Here is a 26,536-nt window from a genome sequence, read left to right as displayed (position 1 = left end):
TGGAAACATATGACATACTATTTGTTGACTTTCTTCTTCCTTAAGTGTGTTTCATATTGATAATAAAGTCTAAACATTAAGGAAAAAAAAAACTTGCCTGGTTGGAGCCAGGATGAATGGAAAGGGCCATGGATAAATGACAACTTATTTTTGCTACCAAACATCTTGTCATCTTGTGTGTGTGTGTGTATGTGTGTGTGTGTGTGTGTGTGAAGTTCAAACTAACAGAATGAGATTGTAGGATATGGAGAGAAGAGTGGAGAACAAGGTACATTGAACCAATTTCAAGTTAATGAAAATTTCTTTACATATATTTAAAATTTCTCTACATATATTTCTTTACATATATGCTTTATTATTTAAACTAACTCTTCTCTTCAGTATAACACTCTCCCAACTGAGCTATCTAGGTTCCTTCTAAAATGACCCCTCTCTTTAGAGCCTCATATAACACATTTGTATGAGTTTTCTAACTCATGCACTAAGAAGTTCAGATTAGATATATACGGTCTTTTGATTTTATGTTCTATAAAGGCACTTTATGGAGATTTTCACATAATGTTTCTGTAATACTTAAAAGTAAAACTGGAGTTTATTAAAGTCACGTGATACCCATATCCTACAATTAACTTTGCATTCATTTTCAATTCTTGCCTCCTTTAGTTTGAACTACTGAGGTTTTATTCTATTTTTCTGGAATAAATTTCATTAGTTTTTACCACAAAACAGATTCTATTTTTATTGGCTTTTTAGTTGGGAAATTTCAAAAGGGATCAGTTTATAGTTCAAGAGCTATATGGCCAAACAATTGTCTCTAGAGACAAGAGAACACTTTCAGGTTACGATTTCAGCTCTTGGGTCTTGCGTAGGTCCTCTAGAGGAACTTTTATTTTGTCTTTGTTATTTGCATATCTGTATACCTGCTTCCTCTATTAGACTGTAAGCTTTCTGAGGGGGGAGGCTACATATTACTCAACTTTATACCTTCTGAAACATCTAACACAATACCTTGCACATCAGAGGTGTTCAATTAATAGTTAAATTCCCTTATATTATAAATAACACAATAGAATTTCAGAGCCAGAGGAGAACAATTGAAATCATCACAAACATTTTACAACTGGGAAATCAGAAACCCAGAGGGGTTAAGACATTGGCCCAGGGTTATGTGGATTTTATTGACATGAAGAACTGTAACTGTGCCCAAGCCTTGGGGAATAAGCCCTGTTTTCTGTGTCTCAGAAACAACGGAGAGCCCACAGACTTTTCCCTGTTCCTTGATGGCTTACACCATGATGTGGCCACATATGCAAGTGTAAGAGAGCACTTTATTTATTTTGGGTAGCTTGATTCATGATGTAGTGTTAACCTGCTTTCCTGTGGTTATAATCACTCTTTCCTTCCCCCAATAAAGACTCTGGATTGTGTTGCATCTGCATGTGCCTCCAAGGAAATCGTGTTTCCGTAAGAGATGGATGACCTCTGAAAATGAAGTTTGTTGATAAGCTTAGGATGTTGCCACAGATGAACCCCAACAGACCTTTAAGTGCGTGTTGGTCTAACCCCTCAGGACCCCAGAGCTACATTTCATGCCACGTGCACACATCACAAGCTCTACCAACCTAGTAAGTGGAAGCGGAAGAAACTCTAAAACTAGCTCCCTATGGTTCTGATATTATATTGCTTGCTGTTCTATGCTATAAAATACTGTGAGAGCTACAGCATTTTCAGATACGAGTGTTCATACTAACTTCTCCTCTTATATCAAGAATAATATAATTTTATTGTAGGAAAACAGGAAATACAGAAAAACAAAATAAAAATCAATTACAATCCTAGTACATTAAGGTAGCTGTAGTTAATATTTCAGTGTGCATGTATACACACAGATATGTATATAATGTATACTTTAAATAGAATAGTACTTAAATATCTTTTCAAGAAAATGAATTTGATTCTAAATCTTTGTTATTGACCATATTATATTCCAATTAATTATTTATTGTTGTTTATAAAATTCTTTTCAAAGGCATGTATAGTTCTAGTCTTTCCATATTCAATGGTAATATAAGCATAGTCAGTAAGCTATTACATTATTTTTTTCCACTATTAATTGTTTTTCCTTGTTTTAGTGTTATAAAAATCTAACAAGACCACTTTAAAAATATGTGATATGTAACCATTTTTTATGAGCTAGTAGATAGAGTTCCTGTTGAAATCAACTTAGGAGCTGAGCATGAATAGGAACAGTATGTTTTGCTGTCTCAAGTCTTTTAGTAATCCAAGCTAGCTCACCCAGAATGGTGAATAGGGGAAAGATATCATTATGCTGAGAATTTTCATATGCAATTTCCCCCAGCAATGTAATATTTTATACCATCAACTAATAATAGCTAAACACAAACTACATGAGTGCCACTGGTTGAAAACTGAGAGGAATAGTTTACTACATGGGGCACCCTCCCACCTCACAGCCTCCTTCTTAGCTCAGTTTTGGCGACAAGCTGTGTCTTAGAAATCTTGTGATATCCTGTCCACATGTAAGCTTTCTATCCTGGTCTCCATAACTCAGCAGCCTCAACCTTTCCTTATTTCTTCTCCTATTAAGCTACATTCACTTAAAACAAAAAACAAAAACTCAGTGTCTTATCTGTGCAAGAATTTTTAATAGATATTTTCCTTGTTGGCATGGTGATTGGCTTTTTCTCTGTTCCACCCTCTTTCTCTTTAGGACACCCTCTTTCTCTTTGTGGGAGCTACTCTTAATTTTTATGTTAACCCTGATATTTTTAATATGAATATGCAGGATGTGGAGTCATTCATCAGTGCATATAGAATTTTGTGGCCAAAGTTGATCTCATGCTCAGGCTTCTGTGTACAGACAGCAGAATAAAACCAAGTCATAATAATCCCTCTACTGATCCTTCACAAAGTGATCCTCCCTGCCTCCAAGCAAGAGGAGAAAAACCCAGCAAAAACAACAACAGCAAACAACTACCAACACCAGACTGATAAAGTGACAAATGCCATGACATCAAGTTTGGAAAAGAACAGCTTTAATGTGCTAATTTCACCCCTGTGCTTTCAAAAAAGACTGTATCAGAGAAAGAAGGTAAGTAAGGAAAATCCAATGAATTCTTCCTTTTGTATCCCTTTGTGAGAGAAGGATGAGTATGAAATTTGAGGGCTGGGTATGTGGCTCAAGTGGTAGCACACTCGCTTGGCATGCGCGAGGCACTGGGTTCAATCCTCAACACCACATAAAGATTAAAAAAAAATAAAGATATGTGTCCACCTTAAAAAAATAAAAAATAAATATTTAAAAAAAAATTTGAGGAAAAAGTAGAGGAAAAATTCTCAAGAGTAGGAGTGCCTAGCTACTATCAGCAGCAGCTCATTGGAGAGGTGAACAGATTCTATATTCAATAATTTTAGGGGGCCATAGTCCAAACTTAAGGATCCAAAGCAGGAGTATCCTACCCAGGGAATGAACTACGCCCTCCACCAGGGGTAGGGATCAGGGTAGTGTTCAAACTGGTAAAGACATTTAACAAAATCAGGGAGAAAGCAAAACTTAATGTCATTTAATAAAAGTTACTTAAATTACAAACACTAGGTGGATCACATTTCCCAGTTCACAAATGGTAGTTTGAAGTGAGAGAAAAAAACACAAAACCAGTATGAGAGAGGCAATTAAGAATCATATAGTACCTCTATCAAATGTTTTGGAAGTCCTGAGCTGTGCTGTCCTTCTAAAAATAACCAGAAACAATAAATCTGTACAAATATCTATAGCACACTTCTAATTAAAAAAAAGAAAAGAAAAATAAGTGGGCAATGAATTTTCTGATTTCCTTGTGTTACAACTGAGTTGTGCAAGGTAACTATTTTCTCTGCAACTCTCTGAACTTCTTCACAGGTGCTCCATTGCTATGGGTAATAGAGACAAATCAGAGATAATGTCCTGATACAGAAATTAAGACAGAGCCCTAGGTAAACACTCAGATCTTTAATGCTGTGGATGCCACGTATATTACATCTACAGGCAGCAACAACTCCACCAGTTATGTTATGATTTTTGCTTTCAACAGCCAAACACATTTTAAAGGCCTTCAATGAAGAATAGTCATATTTACCCCAATATTTAACATTTCTGTTGCTCTTTTATCACTTCTGATGGCCTGTGTTCCCTTCTACATCCTGAGGAATTTCCTGTCCTATAAATTTTAGAGCTGATCTACCAGGATGATTCTGTTAGTGTCATCTCTGACAATGGCTTTATCTTGCCTTCATTCCCAAAGGATATTTCTTGCCAAACACAGAATTCTGGGTTGACAGTTCTTTTCTTTCAGTACTTGAGAGATATTATTTGACTGTCTTTTGTCTTTATAGCTTCTGATGAGAAAACCAGAGTTGAACAAATAATTATTCCCCTGAATAAGAAATATTACTTTTCTCTGGCTGCTTTCAAGATAATTGGCTTTCAGCAATTTGCTTATGATCGGATTGGGTATAGTTTTCTTTTTCATTTATCCTATTTGAGGTTTTCTGAATTTCTTCAATTTCTAAGTTTTTCTTTTGCACAAAATGTAGGAATTTTTCAGCCAACTATTTCTTCAAATACTTTTTTCTCTGCTGCACCCTCTTTCTCTTTGGGACACCAGTAAAACAAATGTTAGACTATTTGTTGTCCCACAGGTCCTCAGCATCTGTTCATTTTTTCCATATTTTCCCTATTCTTTTCAGACTAGATAATTTCTGTGAGTCTAACTTCAAGTTTCATGACTCTTTCCTCTGCGATCTCCACCCTGATATTGAGCCTGTTCAGTAATTTTTTTTTTAAATTTCACCTGCCGTGTATTTCAGTTCAAAAATCTTTTTTTTTTTAATTTTCAACACTGTAATAACCAAATAAAGTAAACAAAAAACTCTTAAGTTAGAGTGCAAAATGCACCTTATTGTTTTAAAGGTGCAAAAATAAGAAATATAAACTCATTCATATTTTAAATAGTTGTATGGTAAGTAAATTCCATTTAGAAACATTTTTTAATGGAAAAAAGATTTATTAATCAATTTACAAAAGATAAAAAAAATCAATTTTTAATATCAACTTTAAATAACTAAAAGGGGAAAAACTGTCCTCTATCTTTCTGTTTTCACTTCAAAATCTATGTCTTCTGCTTTTTGCCTTTTGGAGAAAACATTGCGTGGTGAGGCTACCATCTTTTTGGGCAAGAGCAAAGATCAAGATCTTCCTTAATACAAGTCTGTGTGGAAGGAAAACCAACTTCCCAGAAATTCTCTGGTGTGCTGGGTGGAATGTAGTGAGATCAGTGTCTTGAGCAGGAATCTCACTTCTTTTCTCTCTCTTCTGCTTGCATATCTGCATAATAAGTTTCACATTCCTTACGAGCCTGCCCAAGCAGATTTCTTCTCTCTTCTTTCTTCTGAACTATCTCAATATGATGAGAATTTTGGAAGCTGGGCTCTCTCTGATGGTCTTTACAATATGGCTCCACAAATGCTTTCTGCTGGATTTTATCCTGTTTATCACCATGTGTGTTTGGTTTCTCTGTGGCAGCGGACAATTCCTCCTCCACATCTGCCATCTGGGAGAAATTATCTGCCAAACAAGATTCGTATTCCTCATGTGTCATCGGATCAAACATATCTTCCAGGCTACCATCCATATTTTTTTCTCCATTTGAACTTTTTTCTCCTTTTTGCTCTGCTTCATTTTTTAAAGCATGGTGTCACTGACCAATGTACAGTCCATGTCCACTGTCTCTCCCAATCTTGACTGACTACCATTCTTTATCTATTATAGAAACATCCATTTTATACCTAGAGAAGTCTGCTCCTGGATCTATACTCCACTGTGGATCTCTACTCCACTCTATATTTTCAAAGGACACATCTTGATTGTTTTGCACAGACTTTGTTTTAGCAATTCCACAGGGATTTAATGAAGGACTCATGCAAGTTCATATGCTCCTTAGGCTGACTGGGTTTTAATTTTTATTGGCTCATGAGAACCAGCATCCTTTATGTCATCAAAGAGATTCTCTGTCTCCAAACTTTCACGTGGCCTTAGGGATTTTGAAGACAGGATTTTCTTCTTTTATTTGTAATGGTGTTTTGTTGGCTGGTGAGGATTGATTCAAGGATTGAAGGATGCAGTACTAGGGCTCCTCTGAGGAATCGTTGGGTAATATTCAGCTCCCACCCAAGGCCTTGTGGCCTGAGGAAGAGTCTTTTGGAATGGGCTTAAAAGCCTCATAAAGAGTCACTTGCTTAAATCTGTTTTTAAAGGTCTCATTTGCTGGGTTTTTTCTTTTGACACTGAGTAGCTGGAAATCCATCAGACAGATCCAGAGGTGTATTCATCACGTTGCCCTCATTCATAGAAAACTGACTATCCACTGGAAAAGGAGAAGCATTTTCTTTATCAAAAAGGACTTGTGGGCAACTTAACTTCATGCTCACTTTCTTCCTCAGTTTTTTTTTTTTTTTCCTTTTGGATATTCTGCCTTCCAAGGATCTCAGGAGCATCAGTAATATCATCTTTAATGTGATCAGTGTTATTCTGTTTACCTATGGATTCACTTATATTTTTATTTATAAGTATCTACCTATTAGAAGATGACTGGCTGATGACCTTGTTCAGTGCAAAGGGCACTGTCTTCAGATCTGGCGTAGGTTTCTCTGATTTAGAAATAGAAATGTTGCTGAAAGGGTTGTTTTCCAATGATTCTTTCCCCAGTGTCTAAAAGACAAGCATATATATTTGTATTCAAACATAAACTACTTTTCACATTAGAAGTAGCTCCAAATACAGGAGATGGACATTGAGTCTGAAAACCTTAAACTTATCTTTACTATTTCTTGTAGATGCCTCAAAAGGCTGTTTCTTGTGATCTGCTTCTGAACAGTGGTAGAGCTTATCACCAAGATAGATGGCTCAGAGGACTTTAAGATTCAGAGTCTTCTTGAGCACTAAATCCAAGTGTTTCAGCAACAACTGTCGCCAAATTAAAAGATGATTTATCAGTGGGATAACTGCTCGTTCCACATGTGTACATGCAGTACTCCAATTTACTCTGTGCTTTTTTCCATGTATGGAACATAGAGATTATCCTTTTTGTAGCTGGTTAATAACAGGAAATAAAAAGACTGTCATTGGTGAATCTGGAATAACATTTTTCTCACATTCAAGGTCAGTTGCTTTAATGCTATTGATCATTTTCGATTTTCTGCTGCAGTTGTTCAGAAAGCTTTTTATTTTCTTCCTGAAGAGTATTCTTTTCATTCATGAATCCTGTAATAAGTTTAAGATTCTGTTGTCAAATATTTTTCAAATTCTTGCTGCTATTTCTGCATATGTTCTTCAGTTACTGCACTGGCTCACATAATCCTGCCCTCCATCTCAAGTAAGTACCAGACTCACCCATCTTCTAAAACTTTAATGGTTTCATGAAGGACTTTCTGTTGCTCTCTCAGCAGCGGATTTTTAGTGAAGAATTCTTCTAGTCTTTGTGCTTAGTTACTTTTACTTGTAAACCTGTGCTTCTTTATCATGACATTCTTTTAGTTCTGTCCAAAGTTCCTTAAAGTCATTGGATAGATCTGCGGAATTAGGGCATCCACAACTGCTTCCAGAGATGTTCATCTTAAGAGCTTCACAGGTTCCACAGTTCCATTTGCTTAATGTTTTCTGTCATTTTCTGTTACATTATATAGGTATGAAGTTAGCAACTTCTTTGCATTAACGACTGTTGATAACTCTTAAGAATTTTTTTTTTCTTTTTGTCTTTTCTTTCCTTTTTTGGTCAGTGCTGGGCGTTGGGCGGGGGAGCTGTTAAATTCCTCTGGAGAATGTTGATTTGTATTTTTTAGGAGTCAATCAACCAGCTTATGTTTAGGCCATAACTTAGGTCTAACCCCCTCAGCCAGTGGTCCCAGTCAGGTTTTCTAAGCCTGTGCTCTGTGGTCCAGATCTGCCCTGCACATGTGTTACTCAGTGGTTAGACTGAGACTCTGGTAGTTTTGATCCTAGTTCAGATTCTAAGGCCTTTGCTGTTTCTTTCCCAGGGTAGCTCAGGGGTGAGCCTGGGTCTTAAGGTGGTTGATGCACAGACAGGGAAACCCTTGCTCCAGAAATTTCTCTCTGGGACCTTTCCCCCACACTTTCTGACCTTTGAGAGTCTTTCTCCTTAGCTCTCTGGCTAGAAAGCCGGGATTTTTCTCAGGATTCTCCTCCCAGGATCAAGATCATCATTGGCACTAAGCACTTGTGAGACAAAGGAGAAAGGAAAATGGCAGAAGCCCATCCCCATGCTCTTCACACTTCAGGGGCCCCTTACCCTGCTGTGGACAGAGAGGTGGGTTTTCTCCTGGAGATTCCAGGTGCCTTTACTGCCAGTGTCACTTGGTGGTACAATTTTATGACTAGGACTGCCATCAGGTAAGGACCAGAAAAGAAAAGTCAGAAAGGAAAAGAATGTTCTTCCCTGACCCCCCACACTCTCTCCAGCCCACAGAGGCCCTGCTTCACTCTCATCTGGTCAGCAGCAGGAGGCCTCCCCTGGAGATTTTGCCATCCACACCTGCCACTCAATCCAGAGCATCCCCCTAGGTCAATGTCAAGGATAAAGGAGGGTAACTCACTGCCATACGGGTCATTCTTCCAGCGCTGACTTTCCTCTCATCGGTCTGATCTTGGTAGCTTTCCAGAATGCTCATGCAGTTGCCTGATTGTTCTGTACAGAGTTGTTTGAATTAATGAGAGAGAGAGAGGCTCTAGTGGGCTTAGTCCATCTTGGCTGGTGCCAGAAATGCCTCTTTGTCTTTGTGTCAAATGCCCAGCCTCTTGGATAGTGTTCATCTCCATTTCCTGTTCCTGATTCTCTCTAGGAAAATATCTGGGTGATCAGGGTCAGGGTGTGTGTGTGTGTGTGTGTGTGTGTGTGTGTGTGTGTGTTGTGTATTCTACATAATACAATGTTAGCAGTAGAGTAGGGGGTCTCAGATTCCCTTCTGTGTCATTTAAGTATCCAAAGATACGTTGGTACCCATTGAACACAATTTCTATTGGGCTGCTATTGGTCCCAGCCAGCATTTGGGAGCCATGTTTTTTATTGATTCTTTTTAGTTATATATGACAATAGGATTCATTTTGGCATAATTATTATAGCATGGAATATAATTTGTTCTCATTCATTCATCAGTTCTCCCCCTTCCTTTCTCCCCCCACCTTCCTTCTGTTTTTTTTTTCTTCTACTCTACTGATCTTTCTGTTATTTACTTATAGTTTTTTGTTTAAATCAGTGTCTTGTGGATGTACATTATGTTAAGATGCACTGTGGTATACCCATATATGTACAGAGGAAAGTGAGGTCAGATTCATTCCACTGTCTTTCCCTGTCTCATACCTTCCTTCTCTTTATTCCTTTTGTATACTCCACTAATCTTTCTTCTATTTTTTTAATCCCCTGCCCCATTTTGTATTAGCTTCCATGTATCAGAGAAAACATTTGACCTTTGATATTTTGGGACTGGCTTATTTCACTTACCGTGATTGTCTCCAGTGCCATCCATTTACCAGCAAATGCCATAAATTCATTCTTCTTTATGGCTGAGTAATACTCTATTTCTTTATCAATTCATCTGTTGACAGACACTTAGGTTGATTCCAGAGCTTATATATTGTGAGTTGTGATGTGATAAATACTGATGTCACTGTGTTTCTGCTGATTTTAAATCCTTTGGATATATACTGAGGAGGTAACTGGGTCAAAGGGTGGTTCCATTCCTAGTTTGTTAAGGAATTTCCATGCTGCTTTCCAGAGTGGTTGCACAGTTTGCAGTCCATCAACAATGTTCGAGTGTACCCTTTTCCCCACATCCTTGTTTTTATTGTTATTTGTATCCTTGATAATTGCCATTCTGGCTGGAGTGAGATGGAATCTCAGTGTAGTTTTTAATTTGCATTTCTCTAACTGCTAGAGATGTTGAACATTTTTTTTTTCATTTATTTGTTGACCATTGTATTTCTTCTTTTGAGAAATGTCTGTTTAGTTCCTTTGCCTGCTTATTGATTGGGTTATTTTTGTTTTTGGTGTTAAGTTTTTTGAGTTCTTTGTAACCCGGATATTAAATCCCCTATCTGTGGCAAAGATTTTCTCCCATTCTGCAGGCTCTCTCTTCATGCTCTCGATTGTTTGCTGTGAAGAAACTTTTTAGTTTGATACTATCCCACTTATTGGTTCTTGATTTTATTTCTTGCTCTTTAGAAGTCTTGTTAAGGAAGTCAGTTCCTGAGCTGACATGTTGGAGTATTGGGCCTACATTTCCTCTAACAGTTGCAGGGTTTCTCATCTAGTTCCTAAGTATTTGATCCACTTGAGTTGACCTTTGTACAGGGTGAGAGATAGAGGTTAAGTTTCATTCTACTACATATGGGTTTCCAGTTTTCCCAGCTCCTTTGGTTGAAAAGGCTATTTTTTCTCCAATGTATGTTTTTTGGCACCTTCGTCTAGTATCAAATAACTGTATTTATGTGAGCTTTTCTCTATGTCTTCTATTCTATTCCATTGTCTTCATGCCTATTTTGGTGCCAGTACCATACTGTTTTTGTTATTATAGCTCTGTAATATAATTTGAGGTCTGGCATTATGATGCTTCTTGCTTTGCTTTTCTCACTAAGGGTTGCTTTGGCTATTTGGGGCCTCTTATTTTTTCAAATGAATTTCTTTTTTTTTTTTAAAGAGAGAGTGAGAGAGGGAGGGAGGGAGGGAGAGAGAGAGAGAGAGAGAGAATTTTTTTTAATATTTATTTTTTAGTTATCAGCGGACACAACATCTTTGTTTGTATGTGGTGCTGAGGATCGAACCCGGGCCGCACGCATGCCAGGTGAGCGCACTACCACTTGAGCCACATCCCCAGCCCCTTCAAATGAATTTTATGACTGCTTTTTCTACTTATATTAAGAACATCATTGGAATTTTAATAGGAATTGCATTAAATCTGTATAGAACTTTTAGTAGTATGGCCATTTTGATAATATTACTTCTGTCTATCCAAGAACATGAGTAGGCCATCTTCTAAGGTCTTCTTCAATTTCTTTCTTTAGCATTCTAAACTTTTCATTGTAGAGATACTTTACCATGTTTGATAGATTGATTGACAAGTTTTGTTGTTATTTTTGAGGATACTGTGAATGGGACAGTTTTCCTAATTTCTTTTTCAGCAGATTAATCATTGGAGTATAGAAATGTGATTAGTTTATGAGTGTTTATCTTGTGTCCTTCTAGTTTGCTGAATTCACTTGTAAGCTCTAGAAGGCTTCTGGAGGTTTGGTTTTTTTCCTCTTCTAATAATAAGATCATATTTTCAGCAGAGATAATTTGAACTCTTCTTTTCCTATTTGTATGCCTTTCATTTTCTTCTCTTGTGTAGGACTATGTTTGAATAAGTGTGATGAGAGTAGGCATCCTTGTCTTATTTCTTTTTTTAGAGAAAATATTTTTAGTTTTTCTCCATTCAGAATCATATTGGCCTTGGGTTTAATATATATAGCCTTTACAATTTTGAGGTAAGTTCCTTCTATCCCTAATTTTTCTAGTATTTTAACCATGAGTAGGTGCTATACTTTGTCAAATGCTTTTTCTGCATCTATTGAGATGATCGTGTGAGTTTTATCTTGAAGTCTATTTATGTGGTGAATGACATTTATTGATTTGCATATGTTGAACCAAACTTGCATCCCTGGGATGAAACCCACCTGACCATCGTGCACTCTTTTTAATGTGTTTCTGCATTCAGTTTGCCAATATTAAGAATTTTTGCATCAATGTACATCAAGCATATTGGTCTGAAGTTTTTTTCATTGATGTGTCTTTGTCTGGTTTTGGCATCAGGGTGATAGTGGCTTTGTTAAATGAGTTTCTGAGAGTCATATTTTGTCCACCCCCTGGAGCCACTATCTTATCATTTCCAACTTGAGTCAAAGTTCCTGTCTACTTCATCCTATTTCTCTCTTCTATCTCCTCTGGGCCTGTAAGAACCACAGATGTGGTTCAGTCTCATCTACTGTGTGCCTTCTGACACATCCTCCCTTTGACTTCTGTGCCATGCCATCAGTGATCCTCAGGAGCTGTTACTCTGGACTTTCAACTTCCCCTCTCATATCCAGAGAGTCAAATCTCCTGGCCCACTATACTCAGTCACCCTGCCCCCATTTGGCTGCTGTTGCAAGCCAAGCTCCAACCTCTGCAAAAAAGTGGATGTGTAAGACCCTGGCATCTCGCTGCCTCCCTTGTTCTCTGTCTCTATGCTTCCTTCTTCTTCAATTTCTCAGGCCTAAAGTCCCGGCTTGCTCCTTTCCCTTCCTGTCTAGCATAGATCTCTCACGTGTAAAATGATATTATCTTATTCTTGCTGTGTTTAAAAGAAAAACAAAGAGACCTAGAAATCCTGTTCAAAATCAGCCATAGTTAAGAACACAGAAGCTGTGATAAAGGAACACATATAATATTAAAATACAAGAGGGGTGGGCAAAAGTCTTTAGAGCAATCAAAATATGGTAATCTGACAATTTTTTTTATTTCTATTTCTTTTTTTTTATTGGTTGTTCAAAACATTACAAAGCTCATGATATATCATCTTTCATACATTTGACTCAACTGGGTTATGAACTCCCATTTTTACCCCAAATACAAATTGCAGAATCACATCGGTTACACACTCACATTTTTACATAATGGCATATTAGTGACTGTTGTTTTCTGCTACCTTTCCTATCCCCTACTATCCCCCTCCCCTCCCCTCCCATCTTCCCTCTCTACCTCATCTGCTATTGTTCAATTCTCTCCCTTGTTTTTCCCCCCTTTCCCCTCACAACCTCTTATATGTAATTTTGTGTAACATTGAGGGTCTCCTACCATTTCCATATGCTTTCCCTTCTCTCTCCCTTTCTCTCCCCCCACTCATCTTTGTTTAATGTTAATCTTTTCCTCATGCTCTTCCTCCCTGTTCTGTTCTTAGTTGCTCTCTTTATATCAAAGAAGACATTTGGCATTTGTTTTTTAAGGATTGGCTAGCTTCGCTTAGCATAATCTGCTCTAATGCCATCCATTTCCCTGCAAATTCTATGATTTTGTCATTTTTTAGTGCTGCGTAATACTCCATTGTGTATAGATGCCACATTTTTTTTATCCATTCATCTATTGAAGGGCATCTAGGTTGGTTCCACAGTCTAGCTATTGTGAATTGTGCCGCTATGATCATTGATGTGGCAGTATCCCTATAGTACGCTCTTTAAGATCCTCAGGGAATAAATAGTCCGAGAAGGGCGATAGCTGGGTCAAATGGTGGATCCATTCCCAGCTTTCCCAGGAATCTCCATACTGCAATTTTTCATTCAAATATTGAAAAAACACACATTTTCAAATATGGAAGAGCTCAGTGACTATGACACCTATGAGCTATTCTTAGAAATATAATTACAATAATCCAGCAATTTTAATTCTTAAAAAATTGTTGGAATAAGTCAAATGTTTAACTGCTTGAATGTTAATAAGAATGGAAATGCCATATGTCTTATGAATTATAATAAGAATAAAAATATCACAAATAAAAGTAGGAAATAAGGAAGGAAAGTTTAAACAACTTTTAGAGAAAAAAATCATTTTTAATATTGTCATTATATAGGATTTATAGATAATGAATTAATACAGTCTATCATCAACATATACATGTGACTTTAATTTCTTTGTGTGTTACCATATTTTTTCTTAACCTTGGTAGGAGTATTTGAGACTATATCTTGTAGCAAATAAACATAAACATTTCACTTCTATTTCTGCTAAATAAAAAGTTGCTGAAATTATGTGCACTGTGTAATGTCATTCTATAGGATTATTTAGATTAACGAATTCCCACCCTTCCAGGTGTGTGTGTGTGTGTGTGTGTGTGTGTGTGTGAGACATTTTCCTAACACTATAATAAAGCTACATCCAGAATTATGTCCATTAATGTTAATGATGTTTTTTTCCTAATTATCAATTTTGGCTATATTTATATAACCAAATATATATAACTGCCTGAATAATAATAATAATAATAATAATAATAATAATAATTATTATTATTATTATTATTATTATTTGGTACTGGATATAAACTAATTATCCAAAAATTCATTCAGTCCTCTTCTTGGGAATTTTGACAGACATAGGATGAACTGGAAAATGTCTCATGAGTGCATTTTCTTAGTTTTCATCCAGAAGGAGCAGCCATCTCTATTAGCATGAAGCTATTCGGCAAAGGTTAATTAAACTTTAAAGTGAACAGCCTCTTTATATAAAAAAAAATACAACCATATTTGCTAGCCTTCATCATTGCTAATGGCTCCCTATATTTTGCTGAACATTAAAAAACAGACACAACTCTTCGGTGTGGACTTTTTAAAAGGAATGATGGAAGGAGCTGTAGATGCTTATGCTCCCTTTTCTAAGATTCTAGCACCTACCAGTGCCCAGCACACTGTAGGAACTCAACCAATGCTTATTCCATTGAACTGAAGTAATAAAGGTTTTCACCTATTTCAAAGACTGACTGTAAAAGAGATTCTGCTTGTTCTGATTGATATCAGATGGCAGTACAAAGATCATGGGTGGAAGTCACTGGAACACAGACTTGACTCTATAGTAGAATAATATTTAGTCATTTAGAAATCACATGGGCTGCTTCAGAAGTGAAATGGCTTCCACTTCAACATGCTCAATAGAATCTGGGAATTATTTCAAGAGTACAAACAAAGCAGGGAAATGCCTCAGAGGCTGCCTCCAACCTCCTACTATTCCCACTCTGAGACTCTATGATTCTGTGAACTTGAAAAGGCAAGTGAACATTGGCATTGGGTGCCTTTAACCACTGAATTAGGGGCTTACCTTGATCACTGCCTGCATTTCCCATGGACAAAGTGAAAGAGCTGGCTACAGTGATTGTATTACTTTTCCAGTTCTAAATTTTTCTCATCCTATAATTTGCTGTATGTGAGGAATTTCTACAATCAAGTTTTAATTCTTTTCAGCAAATATCTACTAATTGCCAACTGTGTGCTAGGCACTGTGCAAGGTACTAAGATGGTAACTTTACTCTGTTTCTTCATGCTCTTTGTCTTAGAGGAGCACAGAACTGATGGGTAGAGAGGGGTGTCCAGCTGGCTTTAACACTGTATGTGAAAACCAGAAGTTAGTACTGTACAACATGCACAATGTTTGTTACCGGAAGGTTCAGACATTCTGTTTGTGCCGATTGACATCATCAAAGAGTTTCTGGCTGGCCTGACATATATTTTTTCCTTAGGATGGCTTTCTAGCAGTATGTCAAATCTTAAAATTCACAGAAGGCTCCCCAACTGCCCGGATGTGAGAGGTGTCACCTTAATCGATATAATGATTTAAAACTGTCCTACAGACCTAAACCTCAAGGAAGAAGTGAAAATGCATCTGTTTAAAAAAAATTGATAAATCAGGTGTGGTGGTGCACACCTGTAATCCCAGTGACTAGAGAGGCTGAGGCAGGAGCATCACAAATTCAAGACCAGACTCAGTAACCCTTGAGGCCCTAAGCAACTTAGAGAGACCCTGTCTCAAAAAAAAAAAAAAAAAATGGACTGAGAATGTGACTCAGAGGTTAAGAACTTCTGGGTTCAATTCCTGGTGCCAAAATAAATAAATAAATAAATTTATGATGAATGACATGGTGACACATTTTAGCTTCCTACCTGAAATGTATAAAGCATGATAGTCTTTAATTTTTACAATTTAAATAGTCAGTGACTACATTTTTTGAGGTAATCGCGAAGCACTCTCTCAAATGCATTTATTTTTCAGTGTAAATTTAATATAAAATTGCAATTAACTACCCCAAAATTAAGATCGTAAAATTTTTTATTTACTCAAATTGAGTTTTAAGCATAAAGTTTGGATTTCCTATTACCAATTTCTTCCACCACCTCATCTCTGTTGTTATTCACTCTGAGTACTGTTTATTGAATGCAGTCACGGGGTGGAAAGTCAACAAACCCAGATGATGCAGGTGTGGATGTGAGGAGAGCTGATAGACCCTATAGTCCCCAGTGAAAATAAACAGAAGCCATTGATTTAAGTGAACTTAAATGTTGTCTGTAACCCTGAGGTCATTATCCTTCCTCTCCCCCTTCCTTTATCTTCTACATATATGCATTTAAGTGACACATAAACATTCGGACTTAAAGATGAATTTGGGATAATTCCTCAAGGAATTTAAAAGATCTTGTTCATCATAAAAAAATCAAGATTAATAATGCCTCATTAGACAACATTTACAAGCAACATTTTGTTAAAACTTACCATCTCTGATGCAATGCTGACCCGGGAAAATGTTTTGCACTACTAATTTCTAAAAAGTACCATTGGGCAAGAATTGTTTCTGAATGAAATAAAACAAGCCTGGTTACTGTGAGAGAATCACACATAATTTAATACAAATTGCTTATAGTTGAAACCAAGCGTCTCTGTTTACCATGATTTTCCATTGTTTCCTACTCTCCAGCATCATAATTGTTCTGAACTTTCTTGGTCATTTTTACCTGGTTGGCTATGAATCTTTGAGTTTACAATATTTGTGTCAGGTGTAGAAAAAATACATTACCCTGCATTTAAAGAAGTTTTCTAGATTTAGATAAGTCTGGATAGTAACCCCTTATGTAGCTACTTTTAATTTCCATTAATAAATGTAAGTTTCCCTCATTGGTAGCCTATGGAGCTCTGCAGGAGGGTCATGCAGTTTCTCTAGGACACCTGAGCACTTTTAATAGGCTTCAAGGGGTAGAGGAATTTCTAAGAGTCTGTGGTGTAAGATTTCCTATACTTGTTTGACCACATGACTTTTCTTTGCAGTCAACTATTAATTAAACCAATGTCTTAAGTAGCAACCTTTAGGAAAGATTCAACTACAAAGATACAGGGGGGAAAAAACTAACAACATAAAAAACTCTAACTTAACACAAATACTTCTGGGTCTTTCTCCTCCCCTAAGGCTCATGCCCACACATTGTCACATTCTTGAACAAATCCAACCCTCAAACGTCTTTGGAAGATTTCCTTTTTTTTCTAGGTTTTTTTTTTTTTTTAAGTTCTCTTAAAGAAATCTAGGAGAGGGTTGGAGAGTGTGGGACATAGCAAAGCTTTCTAAAAATCTAATGAACAAGTGCTCCAATCACAGGATTTCTATGCCTCGTTGCATCATAGCTTATCTGGCTCTAACCTGTCCTAAGCCCCCATTCTCATGATCCCTCCAGATCTCACTTCCTTTGAGCAGTTGCAAGCTCTAAAGCTGACTAGGGTTCCACTGCATTTGCATCCTCTTCTCTTTCATGATTTAGCCAATCAAAAGGAACTATTTCTGGACTCAACCTCTTTTTTTTTTTTTTAGTTGTAGTTGGATACAATACCTTTATTTTATTTATTTATTTATTTGATGCTGAGGATTGAACCCAGCACCTTGCACATGCTGGGCAAGTGCTCTACTGCTGAGCCACAACCCCAATCCCAGCTCCAAACCTCTTTTAAAAACTTGGGACCACAGAAATGCAAATAATAATCCAATAGGGGAACTTCTTGGGGGAGATTAACTTGGGTCTTTTATTTTTTTATTATTCTACACTCGCCTAGGAAGGGTGAAATTGTTTTTCACCCACTCCCTCTACTCCTTCCCAGAAAGTAGCAGCCAGATTTTCATGTCACAGCGCCAGTTGTGTTTCAGGACTTGGTGGAAGTGTAGATTCTCTAGGAGGACCAGGTTAATTAGAAGACTCAGAGAGAGAATTAGTGTTTTTAGTCTACATGGGGTGGGAGGGAATGGACCAGGGTTGTGGGGTGTTCTGGAGGGAGCTGGAGTCCAGAGGAAGCTTGACTTAGAAGTCTGAACACTGCTGATGCTGGCTAAGGCCATTGATTGTCCATCCAATGTTTCCTGAAAAATTGAAGAAGGAGCATTCAAGACACTACCTTCATTGCTAGAAAACTGTGATAATACACAAATTTTGTTAGAAGGTGACACGTCACTGCCATCTGCTGAAACACTCTAAATAGATATGTGTATCTATGATGTTGACAATATGCGTGATGCTCCCATGCGTCATGCTGTTCCAACTTGTGCAACTTACTGTACACGATGGCCCTAATTCTGGCCTTGGAAGCTGGAGTGAGCATCTCTGAGCAGCATCTTGATCAGTACCTGGTCTTTTAGCAAAGATGAGATCTCAGAATCAGCAAAGAATTGAAATAGCCATGCTTCCTGAAGCTCTTCCTAAATGACAGAGGCGGCACTAATCCCCTCCTCTGGGTCACATCACTCCATTGTCATGATAATCTTTGAGGCTGATGCCACTGCTAATGCCACATGTTTGCCCATGTGAGGAGAAGCTGGCTTAAAACTATTAGCCAAAAGTGGTAGGGGCTATTTCTACTTCAACATCAGTTGAATTTTTAAATATCTTCACCTCTTTCTCATAAATGAGGTTTAAAGTTTTCATTACGATGACAGTTCTTATAAAATGCTATTTTTTCTTTTTTTGATTCTAATCAAGCTATATCTCTACAGAATGATTTCCCAAACCCTGCCTTATTATTATTATTATTATTATTTTTGCTTTTGCCAAGATTTTTCCCCACTTTGATTTTTCATGAAGCTTGAAGTGCAATATTTTGGGGTACAAGCTAAAGAAAATATGCAAAGCTTCATTCTTTTCCTTCTTTAAATATCTCTAGAAAATAGTGAAGTTTAGTTGATTTTTTTTCTAATTATGTCCAAATTTTTCTCTTTTCATGTATTTTGCATGTATAACTTCATTAGGGAAGCAGCATTGCAAATGGATATAGTTTAAATAAAAGTTTTCCTCTTATATAATTTAGGTATCCTCACATAATTAAGGACAAAAAAGCAGTGTTTTCTGTGTGAGCATGTGGCTTGAGCCCAGGGGCATTCTACCAACTTAGCTACACCTCCAGCTTTTTATATTTCTTATTTCGAGACAAAGCCTTGTTAAGTTACCTTGGCTGACCTCCTGCCTTGTGATCCTCTTGTTTTAGCCTCCTTTATGTTATGATGCTGCTTATTAATAATCATTCCATTCAGTAGGACTCACTTCTGATTTCAAAGTATCAATTGCCTCCAAACACACTTAAAAGTTAATTTCCCCTCTCTACCCAATTGCTTCCATACAGAATCTCTTACTCAAATGCCAGTTTTATGACAATAGAGCCAGCATTGTTTAGGGCCCTCAGTGGAGGATCCTATTTTATTTCTTCCCTTGCTACACTCAATCATAATCAAATCCTGCGATTTCTTTATCCCTATGCACTGAATTTATATTTCATGCCTTTATTACAGCCCAGGGTGCACTCACTGCTCTCCAGCCCCTCACACCAGCAATCTCGTAGTGGTGCCCCTGCATCTACTCTGGCTCTGTTCACCTGGCTCTGTCTACTGTTCATTCAGCTGATGGCTTAGTCACCCTGAATCATCCAGGGTGGGCATGCCATAAACAGAATTCAGCTGTGGGAGGGAAGCATTCTTTTAAAAATTAAAATTTAACAATTCACATATAGGTATAAATATTAAATATTGGCAGAGCTGAAACTGTGATGGCCTAAGCCACTGGCTTTTAAGTGTAATACATACATTGCAATAGGGGACTCCCTGGAAAATGGTGGGATGACTCTGGCTGAACCAGCCCAGCAGGAGAACAAGGGAGGGAGGAAGGAAGGTGGGACAAGAATGTACTGGCTTTTCTCACTCTCTCTTTTCTTTAGTCTTAGCTTTCTCTGCCTCTTACTGCTCACTCTTTGCTTACTCTCCTCTTCAGTCTCTATTTCCACTTTTTCCCACCATTTTATTCTCTTTCTACTTCTCTTTCACCTTTTCTCCTTCTCTTTTCCCTCCCCTCAAACAACTACATGGACTCACTCTCCCAGGGATCTCAGAGTATGTTTGTGTAGGTTGTGCAACCACCAAGCTCCGGGGGGGGGGGGGGGCGGGGTAAATCTCTGTGAATTTGATCCTCAGGAGTTGAGCAGTGTACAACCTAATCAGCCTTTGGCTGAGGACTGTGCATGTTAGCTGGCTTCACAGCGCATGACAGTTTGCATGGACATGCAGTGGATAATGTCAACAGAGGCAGACAGGGAGACTTGGGGGAAATGAGCAGATTCCTTGTTCCTGGTTCCTGCAACACTACACCCTACCTACTTGACAATGTTTATTGAATAGGTAGGTGCAAGTTACTATTTTAGGGGGTAGGATGCATCAGTGAACAAAACAAATATTCCAAAGATATGAGATGATAAAGAATAAACAACAACAACAACAAAAAAATCACAGCGGGTGACACAGAAAAATAAGGTGTGGGGGGAGTAGGGAGAGAATATGTATGTTGGTGGTAAGGGGGTTGCCATTGAAGTGGACAGTCAGGGAAAGACTCACTGAGAAAGTGACATTTGAGCTTGACCTGAGGAACATTAAGGAGGTGAGAGAGGTGATGTGGGGATTTGGGAGATACGCACCCCAGACGGAGCAGACAGGTGCAAAGGCCTTGGGCAGCCTGACACTGTTTGGTGATGCAGTCTATGGTTCCTACTGGTGACTACAAATAATGTCTGATCAGCTCATTTTAAAAATATCAATCTATGAGACAATGGTTTTCTTGTCAGTGACTGTCACACATTCTGGCTGTTGTTAATGCTTTCCTTGAGCTGTTCCTGGTGTTTTGTTAAATGCTTCAGTGGTAAGTGAAAGTTTTTGATCATGTTGCCGAGGGGGTAATATTGAATCAAGTTCCTGAAAAGGTTCTGCTGCACAAATAGATCAACAGCAGCTTTACTTATATATTCAGTTATTTAAAGAGCAAATGCTTATCAGGCTCTGGGTGTGGGCCAGGAGAAATACTATGTTTCAGGGATTGTGATGAGCAATAGGAAAGAATTCCACTTTGCTGTGGGGTCAGACAATAAAATGATTGATGATGATGATGATGATGATGATGATGATGATGATGATGATGATATAGTAGATTGCTAATAGAACTAGGAAAAAATAAATAGGATATGTTTAGAACATAAAGTATGGGAACTTTTTAATGTAAACAAAGAGAAGATGGTCCAAGAAGGTCACCCTGGGGAGTGACATTTAAGCCAAATCCTCAAAGCCAAGAAGGTGTGTTAGTTAGCTTTGTATTACTGTGACTAAATACCTGTGATAATCAACTTTAAAGAGTAAAGGTTTCAGAGGAATTGGAAATTCATGATTAGTTGACCCCATTGTTTTGGGCCTGTGGTGAGGCAGTGCATCATAGTGGGGAGCAAACTGCTAATTTCGTGGTGGTTGGGAAGTAAAAGAGAGAGAAGGGGCTGGCATATCAATTCTCTTTCAAGGATATGCCCCTGTGGCCTAACTTACAACTAGGATCTGCCTCTTAAGAGTTCCACTACCTCCCAACAGTGCCACAGGTTGGTGACCAAGTCTTTAACATGTGGGTCTTTGGGGACACTTATCCAAACCCTAACAGAAGACCGCAACTTGGCACAGAGGAGAAAAAGGACTGTTTCATACACAGAGTCTGAACTGGGCAGGGGATGCTATAACAATGAATAGAAATCCCCAGAACCCAGAGTTTGCTTATCAAGAGAGAAAGCATGAGGAGATGATGTTAGAAAAATAACTGAGGGCTAGGACAAATAAACTCAAAGAACATGGAAAAGGGCTTGGATTTTACTCTCTGCTCAATAGGGAGCCACTGGATGGGAAACACAAGGTCTCAGTGACAAGTACCCCCAGCACCAGTGTGCAGGCAGACTTGGAGGAAGTTACCAGTTGAAGTAGGCTGCCCACCCTGGAGGCTCTGTGTTTATCTGGGTTTTGGTTGTGCATGCCTGTAATCCTAGCCACTCAGGAAGCTGAGGCAGGAGGATCACTTTAAGGATAGCCTCAGCAACTTAGTAAGACCCTCAGCAACCTAGTGAGACCCTGTCTCAAAATAAAAAATAAAAAAAGGTTGGAGATGTTGCTCAGTGGTAAAGTGCTCCTGGGTTCAATCCCTAGAACCAAAAAAAAAAAAAAAAAGTCAGGGGAGGAGGGGAGGAAAAGTGTTTGTCTGGGGAAGATGCTTGAGGCATCATGCAATGGAGAGGGGTATGTGGGTAGGTGCTCCTGAAAGATATACTTTGAAGGAAGAGAAAGTAGGACCTGTGTCTGAATTGAACCTGACAGAAGGGAAGCAAATGGAAGGGTCATAAATACCTTCCCAGGTTTCTAGGATAGAAGATGCATGGTGGTGACCATTGCTAAAATGGGTAAACCTGAGTGGGGTAGAAGGAGACAGATTTGGGGGTCCCTTGTGATTTCCCTTGGTAGATGCCAGACAGTAAGTATGAGCTTCATTTATGACTCTTGGGTAACAGTTTGCCATAGGAAAGGGGACCCAGAGAGAGCCAACTGGGCCTCTACTGGGGAGCCCCCCACACCGCACCCCTCTACTGTCCCACAGGTCAGGTTGCAGGCAGGATGGACAGTACAAGAGACAGGAGCCTGGCCCAGGTTTGATAAACTGTGGGGTGCAGAGGGGAAGGTCTGATTCCTGCTTTTGAGATACAATCATTCACTTTGATTAATGAGGATCTCACAGGCAAGTGTCACTGCCCTGTTGCCCCTCCTGGGGAAGGCGGTGGAAGCCCCTCCTCGTTGACAAGAGAAACAATCATCAGGGGGTTTCCTTCAGCAGAACTCATTTGTCCAAGTTTAAGGAATCTACAGATGACAAAGAGGATGTGACAGGCCACAGTATTAAGTGATACTGTCTTTTACTGTTCCCCTTGCTGAAAACTCTGCTAAATAACCCTGACTTATGAATAGTTAAGAAACCTGAAAAAGTGAACACCAAGCCTAAACATCTATGGATGGATAATTACACATAGTAAAGTAAATTATTATCTGATCAGCATCATTATTTGTGAAGAAATTGACTTTTAGGGGTTATAACTCATCATTGGTATTGTCAGTACATAAAGAAAAATGTGTTGATTAAAAAAATTTTAAAAATTAATTCATTCTGTTTTAACAATTGCAGGTCCCAAAGAATGGCAAAGGTACTTGGTTTCAACTATAAAATTATTATTAAATATGTTTACTTAGTAAGTCAACTATAATAATAAAAGAGATCAAGTGAACATCTACATCAAACATACATTGAGTGTATTAATAAATAGATGCTAAGTTAATAAATTATTCTTCTCTAGTAAATGAAGTGCCCAGGTCAAGCTAACTAATGCTCTGATAGTACTCCTCAGCAGTGTGTTAAGTAAAACCTGAAATTAAAGCTCTTGTTTTCCTATCATAGGAATACCTACAGCTACTTCAAAGTCAGATAATAAGGAACCTATGGTTAATTATATGGCAAAAATGTTTGCTTTCATAAATAAAATCAAGATATTATTTAAAAATAATACTCTAAGAGAAATGACACTGCATTTACCTTGAAAACAAAAGTTTAATTTCGCAATGACCTTTGGGAGAATACCTGACAGTATGATATCATGGAAATTTTGTGAACTTCTGATTGGTCCTCCCTAGTCCACTCCACTTAGGTGGCCACTAGGGTGTGCAGGGTTCCAAGTAGGCTGAGACAGACACTTCAGGAGGAATCTTGGTCTGGTGGGGCTGGCAGGGACCAGAGGAAAGGGCCAAGGCTCAAAGGGACTAGCCAGGGAATGGGGTTAGAAATGAGGTAAATCCTCAAAGAAGCCCGGCCTGACCTATGTATAACTTTGTGGGCTGCATTTCTATCTTTAACATTTTAAATGTGATTTCTATTTCATTTTTAAGTAGGTAATTTATTCACATGATTCAAAAGGAAAAAAGGACTGATATTCACCTCTCAATATGTGTTCTTGCTTTCTTTCTCATCACAGCCAAAAAACTACTTTTCCCAGAAGACCTCTTGAAAAAGATCTTGTTGGTCACATGCCTAAGGACACTCAATGGTCTGTGGTGGGTTAGGTGGGACTTCTGGGAGCATTCTGAAAGGGTGAGTCTCCTCCTTCCCCCCCCCTCTACTTCTGGAAGTGGATCTGCTGTAGGGGCCACCTGAATACACAGGTCATACCCTGAGAGTCATAGTGGAGGGCAGGATAGATCCAGGGTTGGTCTATCAAATTGTCATTCAACCTTGGATTATCGACCTCTGGGTTTCCCTCTTGTTCTTTCCCTCTTGTTTAAGCCCTTATTATTTTGATTTTTCTGTTAAATGCTGCCAACCCTAATTTAACCTAATCTAGATTAATTGTGAAATTCCTCTCTTTTACCCAGATAACAAACCATATAATTCCCTTTAAGTCCTTGTTATTTTGATTTTTTTATTAAATGCTGCTAACCATAATTTAAACTAATCCAGGCTAAGTGAAATATCTCCTTCTTACCCGGATAGCAAACCATGTAATTTCCTCCCCGAAAAGATTGTGCATATCTTTTGAAGACATTAAGGTAGTATTTTATATAAGTTTGTGTGTATGCTTGTGTGTGTTATCTTGAGAATATTTTTATCAAAATGTGAAGAGCCTCCTCATTTGGGGGAGGGGGTGGTTGTAGAGATTTAGTTGGAGTGATGCACCGTAAAGAACAGATTTATTTGTAAATTACTTCCAATCTTTGGCTATTACAGATGCTGTCTTGTAAGTATATCTGTATGATAAATTCCCAAAAATCAGTGTCAGGCCAAAGAGAATGTACATTTTTAATATCTATAGCTGCCATTCATAGCTATTATGCAGATTCATCTTTTAATGGCAACATGTATGAATATCTACTTTTGAATCCTCATGCTTCCTAAAGAAGGCTGAATTCATCTTCTTTCTTGACCTGGAATTGAAGAAATGGAGGAAAGATGGAGAAAGAGAAGAATTGGTTAAGATACAAGTAAAAGGTTTATCTTTAAAACTGTCCATGTTAGGTGCATAGAGTCTGTAGTCAAGAGGTAACTTGGAAGGGTGAGACTTTTAGAAATTCAATTCAGTTTTCTTATGGAGAAGTGTTTTGTTTAAAGATGAGCATAAAAAAGCTTGGATGATTTACATGCTATAGAATGAATTGTGGTTTATGTGATGAATCTCCCAGAGATTAGTCTATGGCATGATTGCCAGGCTTGTGTTTACTAGATAACCTGCAGTGGTATGATTCTGCACTGATGTGGTTTGGAGCTTAGGAGTACATACTCTCCAAGTCCCTGAAACAAACTGGATGTCCTGAGGCAGGACTTCCTGCCTGCAGGGATCTCAAAGAAAGCCAGCATTGTACAGGATCTTGCTCACCTTGTTGTAAGACAGGTTAACTCTGGGCCAAATCCTGAACCTGAGGCACCCACCCACAAGCCATGGCCTGTCTGTACATTTCTCCCTGCTTTCATTGCAAGTTCTTTCTCTGGGGCTTAGCATTCTTGTGTTGCCTGGAGAAGCCATAAAAGACTCCACAGCACAGGTGAGGAAAAGCAGGCTCAATGATGATGACCATCTTATAAGTAAGAGCACTTGAACATACTAGCCCTTGGGGCATCACAACCCTATGTGTAGCACTTATTATCAACATCCTCATTTTATGGGACACTGAGGAACAGAGAGGTTAAGACAAGATCACCCAGATAGTAAGGAGTGGAGCTAGGATTTGAATCTAAACTGTCAGAATCCAAGTGAAAAACAAGGGTAAAGACAAAAAGTACTGAATGCACTCTGATGTCCAAACATCCTTTTTGGGATACCCAGTTAATCCAGTGGTCTACGTAGGAACTGGATGTGGTGTGCCACACATGGTCAGATGTGTGACAACTCCGCTAACTTAGATGCCAATTTTAGTCCATAGCTGTCAAAGTTTGGGATAACTTAGTTTGTAGGCCTTAAGCAACCATCTGTGCAAATACAGGTCCTTCACCTACAGTTGGCTTGGCTAAAGAACGGACTTGGATTTCTTTTCCCCATTAGTTGATAAAGACTCTCATGGGAGGGCTGGGGTTGTGGCTCAGTGGTAGAGTGCTCACCTAGCATGCTCGAGGCACTGGGTTCCATCCTTAGCACCACATAAATGTGAAATAAAGCTATTGTGTCCACCTAAAACTTAAGAATAAATATTAAAAAAAGACTCTCATGGCATGTGGCTATTGATTGAAATTGTGAAACTAATGATATGTGAAGTTTTATTTCTTATTAAATAAAGACTTGAATTCTTGGGAATGTTGGCAGACAGTGTACAATAACTTAAATCCTATCATGATGTTGTTATTGATGTTATACTGATTGTTTAGAGAAGAGACACATCAATGTGCTCACTTGAGTGGGGGCAAAATCCTTATCCCCATCAACAGTCAGAGTGTCAACAGAGGAGTCAGGTAACAAATTTTGAAATCAAAAAGTCTGTGATCTTGTGTATTTCTGTAATTATTTGTGAGTGT

The 26,536-nt window shown here is 38.3% G+C and overlaps 1 pseudogene; it reads right to left on the bottom strand.

Annotated features, from left to right (window-relative positions):
• Positions 1-5,168: 5,168 nt before the first annotated feature.
• On the bottom strand, positions 5,169-7,669 carry LOC114106121 (DNA endonuclease RBBP8 pseudogene; annotated as a pseudogene).
• Between the last annotated feature and the right edge of the window lie 18,867 nt (positions 7,670-26,536).

This window comes from Marmota flaviventris, chromosome 15 (assembly GCF_047511675.1).
Source record: "Marmota flaviventris isolate mMarFla1 chromosome 15, mMarFla1.hap1, whole genome shotgun sequence".
In the NCBI taxonomy this organism is placed as follows: Eukaryota; Metazoa; Chordata; class Mammalia; order Rodentia; family Sciuridae; genus Marmota; species Marmota flaviventris.
The sequence above is the reverse complement of the archived record's forward strand: the minus strand, read 5'-3'. Positions and strand labels throughout refer to the sequence as shown.